This window comes from Crotalus tigris, unplaced genomic scaffold, assembly GCF_016545835.1.
Source record: "Crotalus tigris isolate CLP2741 ecotype Arizona unplaced genomic scaffold, ASM1654583v1 scf7180000017663.5292952, whole genome shotgun sequence".
In the NCBI taxonomy this organism is placed as follows: Eukaryota; Metazoa; Chordata; class Lepidosauria; order Squamata; family Viperidae; genus Crotalus; species Crotalus tigris.
The window spans coordinates 4459309-4478920 of NW_024096550.1; the positions used below are offsets into that span (position 1 = coordinate 4459309).

At 39.3% G+C, this 19612-nt stretch overlaps 1 protein-coding gene across 3 annotated transcripts in view; it reads right to left on the reverse strand.

Annotated features, from left to right (window-relative positions):
• PDE6C (phosphodiesterase 6C) overlaps positions 1 to 19612 on the reverse strand; it is a 78123-nt gene that overhangs the window by 33518 nt on the left and 24993 nt on the right. The window lies entirely within an intron of this gene.

Consider the following 19612-nt stretch of genomic DNA (forward strand, 5'->3'; position numbering starts at 1 on the left):
GACTCTTTTCAGTATAAATGATTCATAGATCTTGGATACATAAAGCAAGCTAGGATGCTTTTAAAGGATTGATACTGCCCTCTCCATGGAAGGAAGTATGTAGTGCTAAAAAACATAGTATGGAATTAATATACCAAATAAGAGATCCAGTTTGTGCAATAGTTAAGGCATCAGACTAGAATAGTGGTTCTCAACCTGTGGGTCGGGACCCCATTTGGGGTCGAATGACCATTTCACGGGGGTCGCCAAACAACGCAGTCCACCGTTTTTTCCCCCTTTTCCTTAGCTGTGCTACTCCCTTTTATTCTATTGGCTTTTGAAAGCCAATAGAATAGACTCTCTTGAATAGAGTCTAATTCTATTGGCTTTCAAAAGCCAATAGGAATTGTCCAGGCTGTCTCTGCCCTGCTGAGCCCGCCAAAAGTCCCATTCTGCAAATGGTGCTGCACCAGTTGAGTAGTCCTCGACTTACGACCAGTTGAGTAGCCCTCGACTTACGACCATTTGGGGGGCGCGGCATTAAAAAGGTTGAGAACCACTGGACTAGAAGATGGGAGGTCATGAGTTCTAGTTCCACCTTGGGCATGAAACCAGCTAGGTGTCCTTGTGCCAGTCACTCTCTCTCAGCCCTGGGAAGGAAACAAACTATTTTTGAAAAACCTTGGCAAGAAACCTGCAGGAGTTAATTCAGACAGTCACCAGGAGTCAATGCTCATTCAAAGGCACCCAAACAAAATAAAAACAAAAACAAAAAAACATCCAGCTATCCAGCTCTGAAAAGAGAGGAATTGCTATCTGCTGATAAGCTGAAATATATAGGATGGGGCAATAAAATATTTTAGGTTACCATTCCACATAGTATAATAGTATTCTACTATTAGAATTAAGGGAACTTGTAAAAATTGGCTGTCCTTGGTGCTCTTTGAACTTGATTGTTTTTTGTTTTGCAAATCTCATTCCCTTCTAGTATTGATGATATTACCTAGGTGGGTAATGCAACATCTACAAGAAAACAACCAAGCTCAGAGAGTACCGAGGACCCCACAGTCAACCCTAAGCTATAAATATTCTCTTGTATTGGTACAATTGACTGTATTTTCTTATTTTAGTAAATATGGAAATATGATTTAAAAGTGTATTATGTGACTTTATTGTTATGTTTACTGTTCAATGCGGCATTGAAGAGGCAGCAGGTGAAAAACTACCAGTACTTTCTTTATTGAATGTCAAAACAGAAAACTAACAAGCACATTCTCCACCCATACTTATATACTCAGCCTAAAGGCGGCAACCAATAGGAACACAGTATTCTCCCACTTAAATGCATACTAAGTAGTCTGCAGACAGAAAGTCTGGCTTGTTGGCCACATGGCCTGCTAACCTTATTACACAGTTTTAAGCAACTCAATTCTCAGCTTTTAATGCAATACATTACACCCCTTCCCCCTGGATCATTTACACTTACAGAACCTTTTATGTTTGTGCCAAATATTACAATTGTTACAAAGGCAAAAATGGCATATACTTGAGCATGACATTACACTGTTCCAATAGTAAGAAATTACATAACATTCAAGTTTGCAAGAAAATACATAAGCATTCACTTTTGCAATGCCAGAAATCTTATGTAGTCATTTAAGTATTTTGGTGGCCTCTTTGCCCGTTCCGATCATCTCAGAGCTGCTGTTTGTCCTGGTCTATGAGCTCGCCTTCCAGGCTTGGTAGACTGGGGCTGCGTGTTCCGTTCATCACGGGTTGAGCCGATTCTTGGAGGCTGGTCTGACCTGGTAGACCCAAGCCTATGTCCATCTCTCTATGGCTGGCTTGTTTCAGTAGACCTGAACCAGAGTTCTGCAGTGGAGTAGAGCCCACTGGACCGACATGTGGAACCGATTGTCGGCATTGTTCCGAGGCCAAAGTGCCAGAGTTCAGAGCGGCCTCACTGTTTGCAAACTCCCCGTTTGGCAATCAAAAAGTCTCGCCCTCGCTTGGGGACTTGGATGCACGATCGCAATCGTGTTCCCCCTCCCCCTGAGCAGAGTCATGAGTTAGTGGCTGGGCTGCTATTCTCCGTCACAGCTGGTCAATGTGCCTACGAAGCACACGACCGTATTCCAGGACCACTTCGTATGAGAGTGGCCCTGATATCTTACCAACCACAGCTACCACCCACAGTGTCCCTTGCCCATAGTTTTGCGCCCACACCGGGTCGCCAACTTGCAAGTGCCTTGGAGCCTTTGGCTGCTGTGCCTGTGAAGCAATCCTGTCTGGATGTAAGCGATTCAGCTTTGTGATCAAGCGCCACCCCCATCTTAATTCAGCTGGGCTTCTGCCCGTAGAAGTTCTTTATTGAAGGTCAAAACAGAAACTAAACAAGCACATGCTCCACCCATACTTATACACTCAGCCTAAAAGCGGCAGCCAATAGGAACACAGTATTCTCCCACTTAAATGCATACTAAGTAGTCTGTAGACAGAAAGTCTGGCTTGTTGGCCACGTGGCCTGCTAACCATTATTACACAGTTTTAAGCAACTCAATTCTCAGATTTTAACTCAATACATTACATTTATATACAGCATCATTATAAGATTAAAATAAACTAGATTTAAGTTAGGTGGAAAATTCTGATTGACTGAAATGATTCAGTTGACCTTTGACCCCAACTCCTGCTTAAACTTACCTAAACATTTTGCTATTATTGTTACTTATGGTTGGCCTTATATTATTACTAGAACTAAAGCCAAAAATCAAACTATGATCATTTCATAAAATGCATCATATATGATCTATATCAGTACAACAAAATTCCCAATGCATTGTATCATTTACTGTGATATAATATGTGAGCAAAATGAAATATTAACTTTTATCTATTTTAAAGTCAGGATTTGGGGTATTACATTTTCTTTGAAAATTAATAAAAATCTTCAAACTTTCATCAAGAATTTTAGGTCATTTTTCTCCTCTGTCAAATTATTCACTCATAGTAAATAACAAAAAAGGAGCTAGAAAATATCTAATAGAAGATAGATGACTGTTACAGGCGAATTGGCAGAGAATGAAATTTGAAGCTGGGCAAATCCCTCAAAACAGTTGCTTAGGAATATGTGAAATGCTGTATGAATATTTTTAAACAATACTTAAACACATCTTTTCCTGGGTTGATGTGGCTGCTTTTGGAAGCTGCTCCCTGTTTTCTCAACACACATGTGCATGCCCAGCCATTTTATTTAATTTGTTTTCCCCTCTGAAAGAATTCCAGGCATATTGAAGCCCCAAAGCTAGTCTGAATGCGCAAGATTGATTTAAGATGCTGAAATGGCTTGACATGCACACGATTTTAGAAATTCTTCTATATTCTCTTGTATCTCTCATGATATATTAACACTAAGGGTTACTCTATATGATCTGTTTGATCAAGCACAAGTATGTCCATATGTCCATATGGGCCACTAGCCATCTCGCCAAGCTTTCTCCTTCCGTTATATATTCAAGATGGACAGTATTTAATATTTATTTGCTATGTATATGTAGGAGTGTGGGTCTATACATATGTTGTTCATAGTATGTTTAGGTGTGTGTCATGTATGTGTTTCACTTTGAGAGCGGGCAACTAAATTTCATTTTTGATGTGTGCCGTTGTGCCCACAGTAAAAAAAATGACAATAAAGATTATCTTATGTTATCTTATCTTTGTGTCTTCAGTCCACCTGGAGGCCAACTTCCAATAGTCTTTTCCAGTTCTAAGTATACCAGCTGGTAGAGATTGCACTGTTTGGTTCACCTGCTTCATTTCACTTAATTGAAGATGACTATTTCCACTCCAAGGTGAATGTGATAGGAAAGTTTCCCTCCTCTCTGGATGTTGCCTTCCAAAGTTATTTTGTCTTGGGCTGCCAGGAACTTTTGGAACTTGGGCTGAAGGAACTTTGACCAGTGAATCTCTCTATTTTCCTTTGTTTTCACAGTAGACTATTAACCAATGAATCTTAGTGCTTGTAATTCTTTCACGGGGGCGGGGGGGGGGACAACAAACTAAGCAAAATGGCTGGATATGCACTGCTCAGCTCTTTTCTCTTTCCCTTGTTTCTGTTCCATTCAGTGACCAGAGATCAGTTATGAGTTTTGTAGAAAAGAAACCAAAGACCAAGAAGAAAGAATTGGACTGTTGGAATTGGTGAAACACTAAATTAAAAAAAAAAAAAATCACAGAATGTGATCAAAATCAAGTTCACTGAATTTTTATTTCACTTAAATTTTCACCAAAACATCATTGAAGTTTAATGAAATGCAGTTTTAAAAGCAGGCGAAATTGACTAGAGTTCTGCTAATTTCACTTTCTAACACAAGGGACAGGAAAGAGAATAAAACATGCTTGTTTTTGTTGTGGCTTAGAGACCATGCCACTGACGAACACATTACAGGGGAAGTGCCAAGTAGAAGGCAGCGTCAACAGAGGAGGCCTGACGTAAAGGCTTATCAATGAAAGCCACATGTCCTCAAAGACCCATACGTGAAAAGGAATGTAATTGGTGATTGCCTTCCTAGAACAGTGGGAGGGGTAAAGAGAGAATCCCAGGCTATCCCTGGGAGGCAAAGCACAGGAAGGGGCTGAAGTCTGGAAAGAGGTTTCTTAAGCTGACTTCATTTCCAGCCTATTTACGCAAGGGAGCCAAGCTGCTTAAGGCCACAGTGGAAAAAGCCTTAAGAGTTATGCATGTTTACGGAGATCTAAGTCTCTTAGAATGTAATAAGACCAATTTCAAATATTTATTTGTTTTTAAATACATATTTGTACAGCCTTTTGCCCAAGATAACTAGGGCACTTTTCAATAAAAAACAACAACAAACCAAAATAACAAATCTAGGCAATCTATTTTAAAAAATAAAAATAAATAACCCATAGGTAACAGCAATGGAAATAAATAAATAACCAGTGAACATCAGTAGTGAAGAATTATTTTATTAACATGGTATTTATAAGAGGAATGTTCATAACAGTTCATTATCTATTTTCTGGTCTATTTATTCAGATAATTCCAAGTAGCACCAAAAACATGTTTGCCAAAATATTCATATTCCAAATGAGTGTTGATCCCTTTATCCATTTATTGACTTTCTTAATCAAAAAAATTGATAACAATTCATTCTTAAGGAGAAGATGGAGATTCGTGTGTCTTGATTCTGTTTTCAGGGGAGACGTTACATCACCGCAACACCAACACCACCATCATCATGATTAAATTTGAATTTTAATGAAGAACTAACTAACTAACTAACATAACTTTTTGTTATGATTTTCAGGCAATTTTGGCATTCCTAGAGCTTGTTATTGAATGCCAATTTTGGCATTCCCAGAGCAACATATGTTGCTTTTTGTCTTTGATGTTTGTGGTTACTATAGCAAATGCAACTATTTATGGAATCATTCTTAGTGATGCCTCAGCCTTGAGCTTCTGTAGTACGTGGATAGTCTAAGAAGGATAAAAGATGAGCAAGTGATTATTTAAATAGTTTCAGGTGCCAGGGAAATACCAAAGGTATTTATGAAGTTCTAGTGGTTCATCCAGTATTTACTTTTAAACACTGTAACCATAGCAATAGCAACAAGTTCTCCCGCTTATCTTCAATGGCTCAGTTTTTTAAAAAGAAAAGAAAAGAAAAGAAAAGAAAAAACCCTGGTTTTGTAATATTATCAGTGCAACCCTTGACAAGATATTTACGGTTAATTTGATCAACCGAGAAGTGATGAATACTTCATTCACTGCTTTTACAGCACCTGGCATTTGAAAAGGAAGAGCTTCTTAAATTTCCTTTTGCATTTTATCTTTTATGCTGTATGAACGTTTGCATTTGGAATGAAGAAAAGATCCAGCTTTTTAAAAAAGTAGTGATACCAATCCAGAGCATTGGAAAAGGATTTTTAATTACCATTTAAATACTCAAACTAGATCAACTTCAAATACAATTTTATTTCTGATAAAATTTGTAGTCAATCAATCCATCAGAACAGAGCTGGAAGGGACCTTGGAGGTCATCTAGCCCAACCCCCTGCTTAAGCAGGAGACCCTATACCATTTCAAACAAGTGACTGTCTAGTCTCTTCTTAAAAACCTCTAGTATGGAGCACCCACAACTTCTGAAGGCAAGCTGTTCCACTGGTTAATTGTCCTCACTGTTTCTCCTTAATTCCAGGTTGCTTCTCTCCTTGATTATTTCCATCCATTGTTTCTTGTGTTGCCTTCTGGTGCTTGGAAAATTAGTTGATCCATCCTCTTTGTGGCAGCCTCTCAAATACTGGATTACTGCTACCATGTCACCCCCTAATCCTTCTTTTCTCTAGACTAGTCACACCCAAATCCTGCAACCGTTAACAGAATAACAGAATTGGAAAGGAACCTGGAGGTCTTCTAGTCCAACCTGTTCAGATACTTTGAATAGCTTGACTCCCTCTTCTTTTTGGCAACTCCTGAGATATTGGAACACTGCTCTCATGTCAGCCCTAGTCCTTCCTTTACTGACTGACTTTGTCAGTTTTTGCCAGATAGTATATTAAGGTAGGAAAATTTTAAATTGGGGCATAAACTCCATAGTTTAGTTGGAATTATGGTGTTATATCATATTCCAAATATAGGTGTTTTTTTTAAAAAAAATAGTTACATTTCAACTGCAATAAGCAGCAAGTCAAAATTTCCATAGTTAAGCACTGTCACTTTTTTAATGGCTACAGACCCAATATACTGGTGATAACTGGAACTTCTGTTATTAAGTGATAACAATCGGATGACAGGGTGCTGGGACGGATGGAACTTCAAGGACCAATCATAAAGATGACTAGTTCAATGCTGTCATAAGTTTGAATGGTTGCTGAACAAGTAATTGTTAATCAAGGGCTACGTGTATAATAAGATCCAGCATATCAGACGTCAAGTTGTTTCTGTTAGAACAAAATAGCTTTGGACTTTATATACAGTCATTCAATTCATCTGAAAACTAATGATTCACTTATTGCTGAGCTTAGTATGATTTGCTTCATGTTGACTGAGCATACTGTTAGAGCACAACCACTGAGAACACTCAATAATGGCTAAAATGGTTTAAAATGATGAATGCATAAAGACATATTGGCTTGCTCGAGAAACCATGGTTAAAGCAAATCATGGCATTGCATGTCGAATGAGTCAACTATAAAGAGTTCTGACATGTTTTTCAAGAAGTTAAATTGGCTTTCCTCTTGATCCTGATACTGTTCTTTAAACTTATTTGATTCGACTAAAAACATTGATCCGAGCAACAAATATGTATCTGTTTCCTGTCCAGGGTTTAGAATTTTTAATGAAAGAAAGAGGAAGGAATTGATTAACTACAGAACCTGGATATTTTTGTTTCCAACCATTTTCACCATTGTCGCTAGAATTGTCATTCCATCCAAATATAGAGCCTTATCTAGTTTCAGCTTGTTCTGCGTTGTTATTCTGTTCAACTGAGGCTACCTGTTTAAAGAATATTTAACAGGCTCTTCTAAATGATTACAGACATGTTGAAACTTCAGAATAAATATTGACTGTGAGGAAACGCCAACTGTTTGAAAAGGAGGAAAAAACTCTTTGATATAATAATGAAAGAAAACTATCAACAAGACAGGGAAGGGGGTGTATCATGAATTCTAAAGACTTTGATTTGCTGATCTCCATGACCACCTTCTATATTTGACATGCCTTTTAATATTTTTCTTGTGTCTGTTAAAACCAAAAGCAGTATTCTGATTGTACCTCCATAGCAATGGATACCATCTTGAAAGCATGGCATATCAAGAGCTGGTAACATGGCATTCATCTCATACTGTATGTAACAAAACAGTTTAAAACAAAATCCATATATCCCACAGGCATTGATATAATCCATTTTAACCACTCAGGAGCCTTTTTATTGTGTTACCTTATTATCTTGAATTTATGAGTACAGCAGACTATAGTATTGGGGTTAGATGTGAAATATTTTCTAAGAGCTGCTGCTGGGTGAACTCTGAGGTGACTGGAGAAAACCTCAGTGTATCAAATTAGGAAAGATCCTTACACAATCAAGTGCAATGATTGTTGTTTTGTTCACAAGAGAGACCTCATTTATTATTGAGTAAGCCCTTCACACTGACCTCAACATTTCAGCTGCCATAGGAAGAGGTATGTGTAGGAGGTATGGATCATGAGCAAAAGCTGCCTTATGCGATTGTGTTTGTTCTGCTGATGGTTTCCTAGCATAGATAAGTGATGGTGAACCTTTTAGAGACCGAGTGCTCAAAAATCACCTCCGCCCTGCCCCCATCCTGCCTGCTCTGCCCCTGCCCTGACTGCCCTGACCCCGCATCCTGCCCCCACCCCCCGCCCCCCGCCCCCGGCCCCACCCCCTGCCCCATCCGCCTGCAGGGCCACTCACTACCTCCACGGCCCACTGCAGATTGCCCAGGCCATGGCGGCCACACCCTCCACCGGTGCCCTGCAGTATCATCTGCGTGCGACGGGGCATAAGGGCAGAGTCTGATCCCAGCGACTGTCTGGGGGCGACTTTCCTCTGGGGGGCTACTGGTGAGGAGGGGGCCATGGGGGAGGTGGAGCTGGGTGAAGGCATGTGAGTGCCACTTCTGGCACGCGTGCCATAGGTTCGCCACCACTGGCATAGATTCCTACTTGTTGCTGAGGTAGAAATACTTTGGCAAGCTTCAAACATTATGATATATATGTTGTGCCTACCCCAGGCTTTTGCTAGAAACTGCAGTAATGTCTAATCCAGTATTTCTCAATTTTGGCAATTTGAAATATGTGTGGACTTCAATTCCCAGAATCCACACCCCCTTGTCATGCAGCTCTAATGCATCATAATGTCATTGCACAATGTCCTTAACTTACGACAGTTCATTTAGTGACTAAAGTTACCTCAGCACTAAAAATAGTGACTTATGACTATTTTTCACACAACCTGTTATGTATTAAGCAATTCAATGGGTCTGTTATAAAGAAATGGTTAACTGATTGCATTATTTGAATGATAGACTTTCTGTCTGTATAACTTTAAGCTAGTTGTTTTTGGCACGAATGAATACTTTAAACTGATTGGCTGCCGCCTAGTGGTGGTCCGTATAAATATAAGTCAGGCAGCTGCTAGAGTTTGCTTCTGTGACAACTAATAAAGAGCTGTTAATTCAACCTCGTGTCTTCAATGCCTCGCTGTTATAACTATACAATAGTGGCGACGAAGGTGGGATTATGCTGCTAGGAAGAAGAGAGCTAAGTCACTGAAGGGGTAAGACCAGGCTTCAGTGCCCTGGTTGGAACAGTGTTCCCCCCTTCTACCTGCCAGTATGCAAAGGCTGGAAGGTATTGCCTTCCTAAGGGACCTGTCCCTAGGAAACTCACAGAAGCCCTAGCAGCATAAGGCATTGGAAACGCCAAAACAGCCAAACCATGGCCAAAGTCGGTAAGCTATCAGAGTTTGACATAACGCACCCTGAATGATGGAGTTCGTACATCTCAAGAGTAGAAAACTACTTCAGAGCGAATCAGGTCAGAGAAGATAACTTAAAAGCTGCAACCTTGTTGTGCGTGTGTGGCCAAGCCACCTTTGATATAGCGGATATAGTTGCTCCTGCTCCCTTGGAGTCAGTCACTTTCGCTGACTTAAAACATAGACTCAAAGAGCACTTCGAGCCACGTTTGTCCATTATCGCATACAGACATGCATTCGAGATGAGAGAGCAGCAGCTGAATTTGTGGCCGCCCTGAATTTGTGAAACCATTGCTGAATTTGTGGCCGCCCTACACCAAGCGTCCTGGCTCTGCGAGTTTCCTGACCTAGAAGACAGGCTCTGGAACTGACGAGTTTGTGGCTTGTGAAGCAGAGACTTACAGCAAAGGCTGTTCGCTAAAGACACCCCGACATTCCAGGATGCACTAAAAGAGGTAATGGCAGAAGAAGCCGCAGGTGGAACCATAAAGGCTTTACGTCCCTCAAAGAATCTTCCCAGCCAGTCAACTGTGCATCATGAAGAATCAGAAAGAATAGAAAACCCAGATGTTGACATTGAGATCGACCGGGTGCAGAAGATCCCAGAAAGAAGGCAGCCATCATTTGACAAGGCAGTTCCCTTCCTTAGCTGTCTTGGTTGTGGCGGACAACACCAACGCTCAGAATGCCGGTTCCGCACAGTTGTGTGCCGGGAATGTGGCAAACAAGGCCACATCTCCACCGTCTATAAGGGTCGCCAGAGGGGATCGCCACACGAAGAATTCCCAAGGAAAGGTAATGGGGCCCAGGGGCAGAATAGAGTTGGGTTTTGCTCTGGGAGAAGGAGCATCCTCAGAACTGGAGCCCGTCGCTCCCCAAAAGAAAAGCTTAGACTAAAAGTCAAGATGCAAGGAGTTCCATACATCATGGAACTGGACACTGGATCAGCTGTGTCTATAACCTCCTATAAGACTTTTAACTTCATCTGCAGAAACGGCGGAAAACGAGTCAGACTCAAGCCATCAGATTTAGTTTTGACAGATTTTCAAAACTGCCGCATAGTGGTTAAATGAGAAGCTATGATAAAAGTGACATTCAAAGAGTTTGAGGGTCCCCTCAGTCTCGTGGTGGTGGAAGGTCAGCAAACAAGCCTGATTGGCTTAGACTGATTTGATGCCCATGTGACTGGCATCAACAGAACCAAAACAACGGATTTGGCAGCCGTCTGCCAGGAGTTTGCAGACATATTCAGTCCCGCTTTAGGGAAGTACAAAGGAGCACCAATTGCTCTCCACCTTGATCCAACGGTAGAGTGCCTTTTGCCCTTAAGTCCAAAATCGATACAGAGTTAGACAAGCTCATCCAACAGGGAGTCTTGCAACCCATTGACAACTGTGTGTGGGAAACCCCCATAGTTACACCGGTCAAGCCTAACGGAGAGGTGCACATCTGCGCTGATTATAAGTGCACTGTTAATAAGGCACTGCAGCAGCATGTGTATCCGGTACCTGTAGTCAGCCACATTCTGGCATCCTTACAAGGAGGTTGCTTATTTGCAAAGCTGGACCTGGCACAGGCTTACCAGCAACTGCCTGTGAATGACACCTCTGCTGAGGCTCAAACAATAGTTACCCATAGAGGGGCGTTCAAGTTTCGCCACCTGCAGTTTGGGGTCAGTGCAGCCCCCAGGCTCTTTCAGAGTGTGATGGAATGCACATTAAAAAACATTCCAGGGGTATGCCCTTATTTCGATGATGTTTTAATTGCTGGGGAGTCAGCAGAGATACTTGCTGAACGCTTAAGGGCTGTTTTTCAGCGCTTCCGCGAAGCGGGGCTGAAGCTAAAAAGAGAAAAATGTCAAATTGGAGTCAACTCCACAGAATTCCTGGGGTTCCGCATCGACGCTGCTGGAATACACCCAGCTGATTCAAAGTTCAAAGCTATCTTGCAGGCTCCCAGACCAAAGTCAAAAGGGGAGCTGCAAGCATTCCTGGGGTTACTTAACTTTTATCATGCCTTTCTACCTCACAAGGCTGCATTAGCAGAGCCTCTGCACAGGCTCTTAGATGAAAGGGCACCATGGCACTGGACTAGCGCCCCTGAAAACAGTTTCAAAGCAGTCAAATCACTGCTGTCATCAGACTCTGTCTTATCTCATTTTAATGAAAAGCTGCCTATCAGCATTGCATGTGATGCATCTCCATACAGAATAGGAGCTGTGTTGAGCCATTTAATGGCCGATGGGAGCCAAGCTCCCCTAGCTTATTATTTAAGGCACTGTCACTGGCAGAACGTAACTACGCCCAAATAGATAAAGAGGCACTGGCCATCATGGCCAGCATCAAGAAATTTCATGATTTCCTTTATGGTTGCCCATTCACAGTATTCATCGACCACAAGCCACTACTTGGTCTGTTCACAACGGACAAACAAATCCTCAGATCCTATCTCCGAGGATGCTGAGATGGTCCATATTTCTTGCTGCTTATAGTTACAGTCTAATTCACAAACTGGGCAAGGAAATGAGCCACGCTGACGTGCTCAGTAAACTGCCCCTGCCCAACTCAGAACCTGACCCTGCACCAGCTGCATGCATCCTGTCAATTCAGGACTTGCCAGAATCTCCTCTTCATGCAGTAGATGTGGCTGCTGAGACAGCTTCCGACAAAACTCTCAGCAGAGTTTTGAACTGGGTGCTGAGGGGATGGCTAAGAACCAGTCCTGGAACAGAGTTTCAAAGTTTTAGTAGAAGACAGGACAAGCTGTCTGCGCATAAGGGATTATTCTATGGGGGAACAGGGTTGTAGTCCCACAAATGCTCAGGGAAAGAGTCTTAGAATCTCTGCATGAGAGTCATCCTGGAATAGTCAGGATGAAGGCAGTCGCGAGAAGCTACCTCTGGTGGCCAGGGTTGGATAAAGATATCGAGGCTCAAGTTAAAGAATGCCAGGTTTGTCCAGACCTGAAATGCCTCAAGCCCCAGTACATCACTGGAAAACTACGCAAACTTCTTAGTCTAGGATTCACATAGACTACGTAGGACCCTTTCAAGGACAGGTGTTCCTCAGTGTAGTAGACAGGCACTAAAAGTGGCTTGAGGTAGCCCTGTCCCTTCTATGACTACTGCCAGGACCATCCAGGAACTGTGCAGAATCTTCTCCACACATGGCTTATCTGATGTAATTGTATCAGATAATGGGGCACAATTTACTGCTGCAGAATTTCAGTCATTTCTAAGGACTAATATGATTAGACATGCCACCTCTGCCCCATTTCACCCATCTTCTAACGGCCAAGCTGAAAGGATAGTCAGGATGACCAAAGAAGCACTCAAAAGACTAACCAGGAGTGATTGGCATCACAAGTTGGCAGACCTTTTGCTCTGCCAACACACTATTCCATGCACATCAATGGATTGTAGCCCAGCAGAGCTGAGATGGGGACGTTGACTGACCATGAAGCTGGACCGTCTCCATCCAGACAGAATTGCAACAGAGGAGCTCATATAAAAAGAATTTATAATGTTTTAATAGAATTGGATTCTGAAACGGAGTTAGTTAAAGATTGTATAGTTAAATGGGCTCATTTTATTGGATACATGGGAGACAATTTGGGTTAGAAATGTAAAATTTACCCAAGCGCAAAATTTAAGAGAAAATTTTTATAAAATGTTTTATAGATGGCATTTGGATCCCCAAAGGTTGTCCCGCATGTATCCTAATTTACAGCCCAAATGTTGGAGATGTGGAAGCTTAGACGCAACCTATTTTCATATTTGGTGGACTTGTAGAGATATAAAACCTTTTTGGATTAAGATTTGGTGGAATATTCAAAAGATTTTTAAGAGAAAGATAAAGTTTACTCCGCAATTATTTTTGCTGGGTATTATTGTAGATTTTGATGTCAAAGAAATTGATTTGATGCTGAATCTTTTTTTTTTTTTATTGAAAATTTTTAAAAGTTTTTACAAATAACAACACAAAAAAACCAAAACAAAACAACCCTCACCCAACCCCTCCCCAACCACCCCCTCCATCCCCCCCCCCCCGAGCTTCCCAGAACTGAATATAGGCTTAATTAAAATTTTAAGAAAACTAAACAAATTTTAACAATTTATAAAATAATTAATAATAGGATATATATAACGTAAACATTAAGAAAAAAAATATTTAAAAAGAAAGAGAAAAAAAGAAAAGGAAGAAAATGAAAAAGAAATAAAAAAAAGAAAAAAGAAAGAAAGAAAGAAAGAAAAAAAAGAGAAAACAATCTATAAAATATCAAAAATTACGTACAAGTTACAAAAAAGCTAAATAATATTTTTTTAAATCCAATTTATATTGTGTAAAACTTATCCATTTTTCCCATACGGCAAAAAACTTCTCTTGCGATTGCTCCTTTAAGAAAGCCGAAATCTTTGCCATTTCTGCCAAATAAGAAACTTTTAAAAACCACTCTTGCAAAGTAGGCAAAGATTCCTTCTTCCAATATTGCCCTACTAACAGCCTTGCGGCTGTAATCAAATTTAACATTAAAATAATCTCCTTAGCATCACAATCAGTAACAATACCTAACAAAAATAACTGCGGAGTGAATTTTACCCTCCTTCTAAAAATTCTTTGAATATTCCACCATATCTTGATCCAAAAAGCTTTTATGTTTTTACACGTCCACCAAGTATGATAATAAGTGGCATCCAAACAGCCACATCTCCAACACTTAGGCTGTAAATCAGGGTACATAATAGACATTTTTTGTGGATCAAGGTGCCATCTATAAAACATCTTATAAAAATTCTCCCTTAAATTCTGGGCTTGTGTAAATTTAACATTCCTCACCCAAATAATTTCCCAGGTATCCAGTGGGATTGGTTCACCAAAATTTTGTGCCCATTTAATCATACAATCTTTAATTAATTCAGATTCTGAATCCAATTCCACTAGGATCCCATAAACCCTCTTAATGTGAGTTTGTCTTTGGTCCTTTACTTGTTTGATAAGATTTTCATCTTCTCTAAGCCAGCCCACATTACAATCTGTCTTCCATCTGTCCACTATTTGTCTATATTGAAACCATGAATAGGTAATATCTTCATGTGTTAAATCTTCCAAAGATTTTAACTGCCAACTCTGACCATCCCATCTAAGTAATTGTGTATAAGAAACCCTATCCATTTTAACTCCTTTCCTTATCCCCTCTATCGCATGTCAAGGTATGGCCCATAAGGGTATTTTAAAATCACTCTTATACTACTTCCTCCAAACCCTAAGTAAGGAAATCCTTATAATATGTGATTTAAAAGCTCTATCCACTTTTTTATTAAAAATTAAATAGGCATGCCATCCAAAAAGTAAGTCCCAACCCTCCAGATGGAGTATATCTACATTTGTTAAGTTTACCCAATCACTAATCAAAGTTAAAACCACAGCATCATAATATAATTTCAAGTTCGGTACCTTGAGTCCACCTCTCTCACGGAAATCTTGCATAATTTTAAGCTTTACCCTTGGTTTTTTCCCTGCCCAAATAAATTTATTAATACCTTTCTGCCATTCATTTAAAATAAGCTCATTCTTTAAGATAGGTAACATTTGAAACAAAAAAAGAAATTTTGGTAAAACATTCACTTTAATCACTGCAATTCTACCCATAAGAGATAGCTGTAACTTATCCCAGTTCTTCAGATCTTTCTGTACCCTGATCCACAACTTTTCATAATTATTCTTATACAGTTTTGCATTAGAAACAGATAAAGTGACCCCCAAATATTTTACCTTATCAACAACTTCAAAATCTGTTAGATTAACCAAAATCTGCTTATCACGGTTAGTCATATTTTTAGGTAATATTTTAGTCTTATTATTATTAATTTTAAAACCTGAAACACATCCATATTGGTGAATCAATTGTAATAATTTTACTACAGAGTAAGTAGGATGAGATAGAGTAACCACCAAATCATCTGCAAAAGCTCTTAACTTATATTCTTTTTTATTAACTACTATTCCTTTTATTTCTTGGGACTCCCGAATTTTGATCAACAAGATTTCCAATGTTAAAACAAACAATAACAGTGATAATGGACATCCCTGTCTTGTGCCTTTTTCTATTGTAAAAACCTCTGACAAACCCCCATTAACAATGAGTTGAGCAGTTTGTTTTTGACATATAGCACCTAAAGCTTGTGATATTTTTTCTCCAAAATTCATCTCCTTAATTAATCTTAACATAAACTGCCAATTCAGTTGGTCAAAGGCTTTTTCAGCATCTAAAAATATCAGCCCTGCAGAGATTTGGTTGTTCTTATCTAGAAATTCTAATAAATTAATAATTTGTCTGACATTATTTTTCATATACCTTCCAGTTATAAAACCCGATTGATCCTTATGTATAAGCTGCTGCAGAACCCTTATAAACCTATTAGCTAAAATTTTTGCAAAGATCTTATAATCCACATTTAAGAGAGATATAGGCCTATAATTCTTTGGTAAGGTAAGATCTTGATCCTCTTTTGGAATCAAAGATATAAAAGCACTGCGCCATGACGGAGGAATCTCTAAACCCTGTAATATTAAAAAGCTCGCATAAAGGTTGAGTCATTTCTTCTACTAAGGTTTTATAATAAATAGATGTCAAACCATCCGTACCCGGCGCTTTACCTAATTTTAATTGCTTAATGGCTGTCACAATTTCCTCATTAGTAATTAAACCATCAATTTCTTGTTTCTGATCTTCTGTTAGTTTAGGAAAATTAGCCTTACTTAAATAGTTATTTATATCTAAAGTTTGTACATTGGTGCTCTTATTTAATTTCTGATAATAATCTAGAAAAGATTTCTTAATCAACTCTTTCTGGTAGACCAATTTACCATTATAATTTATTTTATCTATAATTCTCTGTCTCTGTTTCTTTCTTAATTGATAGGCCAACCATCTCCCTGGTTTATTAGCATTACAGAATGTATTTTGTTTCATAAACATTAAATTAGTTGCAGCTTGGTCAGCCATCAACATATTAAATTGTGTTTTTAACAACTTTATAGCTTCTTTAACCTTTTCATCTGAAGGGTTTAAAATCAAAAAACTTCTCTTTTAGCTTAATCTCCTCTTCTAATTCTTTACGTTTCTGGGTCTGCTTTTGTCTATGAACATTATTCATTTTTATCAAAATCCCACGCATAAAGGCTTTACCTGCATCCCATACCATTGACATTGATGTTCCCTTATACATATTTAAAGCAAAATAGTCCTTTAAGCATTCCTTTAATTTTTGAACATTTTTTTCTTGTTTAAATAAGTTCTCATTCAACCTCCAGGATCTCCTCTCCTCTTTTTCAGCAGCCAATTCCATCCAGACTGGACTATGATCCGTCAATGACCTAGGAAAAATTTTTACGTTCTTCACCCTATTATATAAATCAGTTGTAATCAAGAAGAAATCAATCCTTGAGAAAGATTGGTGTCTATCTGAGAAAAAGGTGAAGTCTCTTTCCTCTTGGTTACATTCACGCCAATAGTCTCTCAGCTCCCAGTCCTCTTTCAAATCAAAAAAAGCTTTAGGTAATTTAGCCTGTTTAAAAAAAGTAGAAGAACCTTTTTTATCCTTTTGTGTGTCTAAAACACCATTCCAGTCTCCCATTAATATCACAGACCTATAGTCCAGCAAAGTTATTTTCTGATGTAATAATCTATAAAATTGTTCCTGTTGCTGGTTTGGTGCGTACAAACCCACTATAAGTATTTTCTTACCATATAAGCCAAGTTCAATCATAACATATCTTCCTTGAGGATCTGATTCTACCAGACAAGCTGGTAGACTTTGCTTAAAATAAATAACCACACCCCCTTTTTTCCAGGGGCAGGAGATACAAAATGAGACCCCAAGCGAGCATTAGCTAAATATTTTTGATCTTTAAGTAAAATATGAGTTTCCTGCAAGCAGATAATATCATTATTATGTTGCTTTAGATAATGAAAGATTTTCTTTCTTTTCTGCAGGGAATTAAGACCATTAGCATTCCAGGTCAGGAACTTTGCCATCTCCCTCAACCAGGAGCCTGGAGAAGACTGCCTGAAGATCTGCCACTGAACAGTGTGTTGCAGAGCTCTTGGGTCTTGTTCCTCCCACCGGCATTGAAACACTCTCATGAGAAGATTCTTTAGCTTCTTTCTTCTGTGTTCCTTTTCCTTACGTTTATGTGCTGCACTGGTCATTCTCTGCTCTTTGACCTCTGTTTGACGCAGCCATTCCACCTGTAATTTTCCTTCAGACTGCTGTTCCACCTCCTTGCTGCCCAAAGCTTGCTGGGTCATAGATGAAGATGAGCCTGCTCCCAGGACCGTGTTATAGAATTCTTTAGCTTTGGCAACCGTATTAAGTCTGTATCGTGTCCCCGCATGGCTCAAAACAATACCCATCGGAATCTCCCATCTGAATGGCATCAATCTTGTTTTAAGTTCATTAGCTAAAAAAGCAAAATCTTTTCTATTTCTTAAAATTTTTGATGGGATTTCCTTTAGAATAATAACATCTTGGGCAGCAATCTGGAACCTCTTATTATAAAAAGCTTGTATAATCTCATTACGCAGAGACTTCTTGGCGAAGTAAATCACCACATCTCTTGGCAGATTCTTTTGTTTCGCAATCCAGGAGTTAACTCTGTAAATTTTTTCCACTTCTCTACGTAATTCATCTTTATCTGTATTCAAAACAACAGCTAAATCATTAATCACCATCTCCATCAAATCTTGATTCTTATCTTCTTTAAGACCCCTGATTCTCAAAGCATATTCCATTTGTCTATACTGAGACATGAGAATGTCATCTTGTGATGTTTCCATCTTTTTTTCCATATCTTGGAATTTATACTCAAGGAAATCTACTTTCTCTGCAACTTCTTCCACTCTGGAGTCCAACTTCACAACCACAGAAGCCAATCCTGATAAAGCTGAGACTTGTAGAGATATAAAAGCTTTTTGGATTAAGATTTGGTGGAATATTCAAAAGATTTTTAAGAGAAAGATAAAGTTTACTCCGCAATTATTTTTGCTGGGTATTATTGTAGATTTTGATGTCAAAGAAATTGATTTGATGCTGAATCTTATAACAGCTGCAAGATTACTTGTGGAGCAATATTGGAAGAAAAACTCTTTGCCTACTATGGAAGAATGGATAGTTAAGGTGTCTAATTTAGCAGAAATGGCAAAAATCTATGCCTATTTGAAGGACCATTCACAAGAAAAATATATTTCGGTTTGGAGAAGATGGATTGATTATATTCAAAAGAAATATGAGACTGAAAAGTATTATCTTGCTTAGGAGTAGATTTTAGATTATTTTTAATAGTTCAATATGGTTAAATTTATATTATTTTTAGTATTATGGTTTAATTATATTATTATTTTTGTTTTTAATTTGTTAATATTTGTTTTGAAAAGGAGTTAAAATGGTCCTAGAACATGGACTCTTTTTGTGCTGCCACATTGATCATCTGCATTGCGGCAGGCTAATCTAACCTTCGTTGCTGACCAAGAGGCGAGCCGAGAATTCCCTGACTGCGGCAGTGCATCTCAATCTCCAGAGTCTGGTGCGACTCCAAGAGACAGGCTGGACGACTCAGTCATGGGTCGGTCGCTTCCGACCGAAGAAACTGTGTCTGCAGATCAAAGTATGCTGGAAGATTTATTTCCCAGCCTTTTCAGAGACTGCTCCGCTCTCGGACATCCATACTGGTCTACCGGAACAGACCAGCCGAGGGGAGACCGGTCTACCTGGTCACCAAAGACAAAGAGACTGGTCTTCCCAACCAAAGTTGTCAGAAAGACTCTGGTCTATCCAGCCAACCGAGGGAAGACCGGGAACCTCAGGCAGAAGTGAGGCAGTCGAATCGAATGCAGAAACCGCCTGCTTACCTAAATGAATTTGTACAGTTCTTGGATATGTTTTGATTCAGGGGAAAGGGTTGTTATATATTAAGCAATTCAATGGGTCTGTTATAAAGAAACGGTTAACTGATTGCATTATTTGAATGATAGACTGTATAACTTTAAGCTAGTTGTTTTTGGCGCGAATGAATAATTTAAACTGATTGGCCACCGCCTAGTGGCGGTCTGTA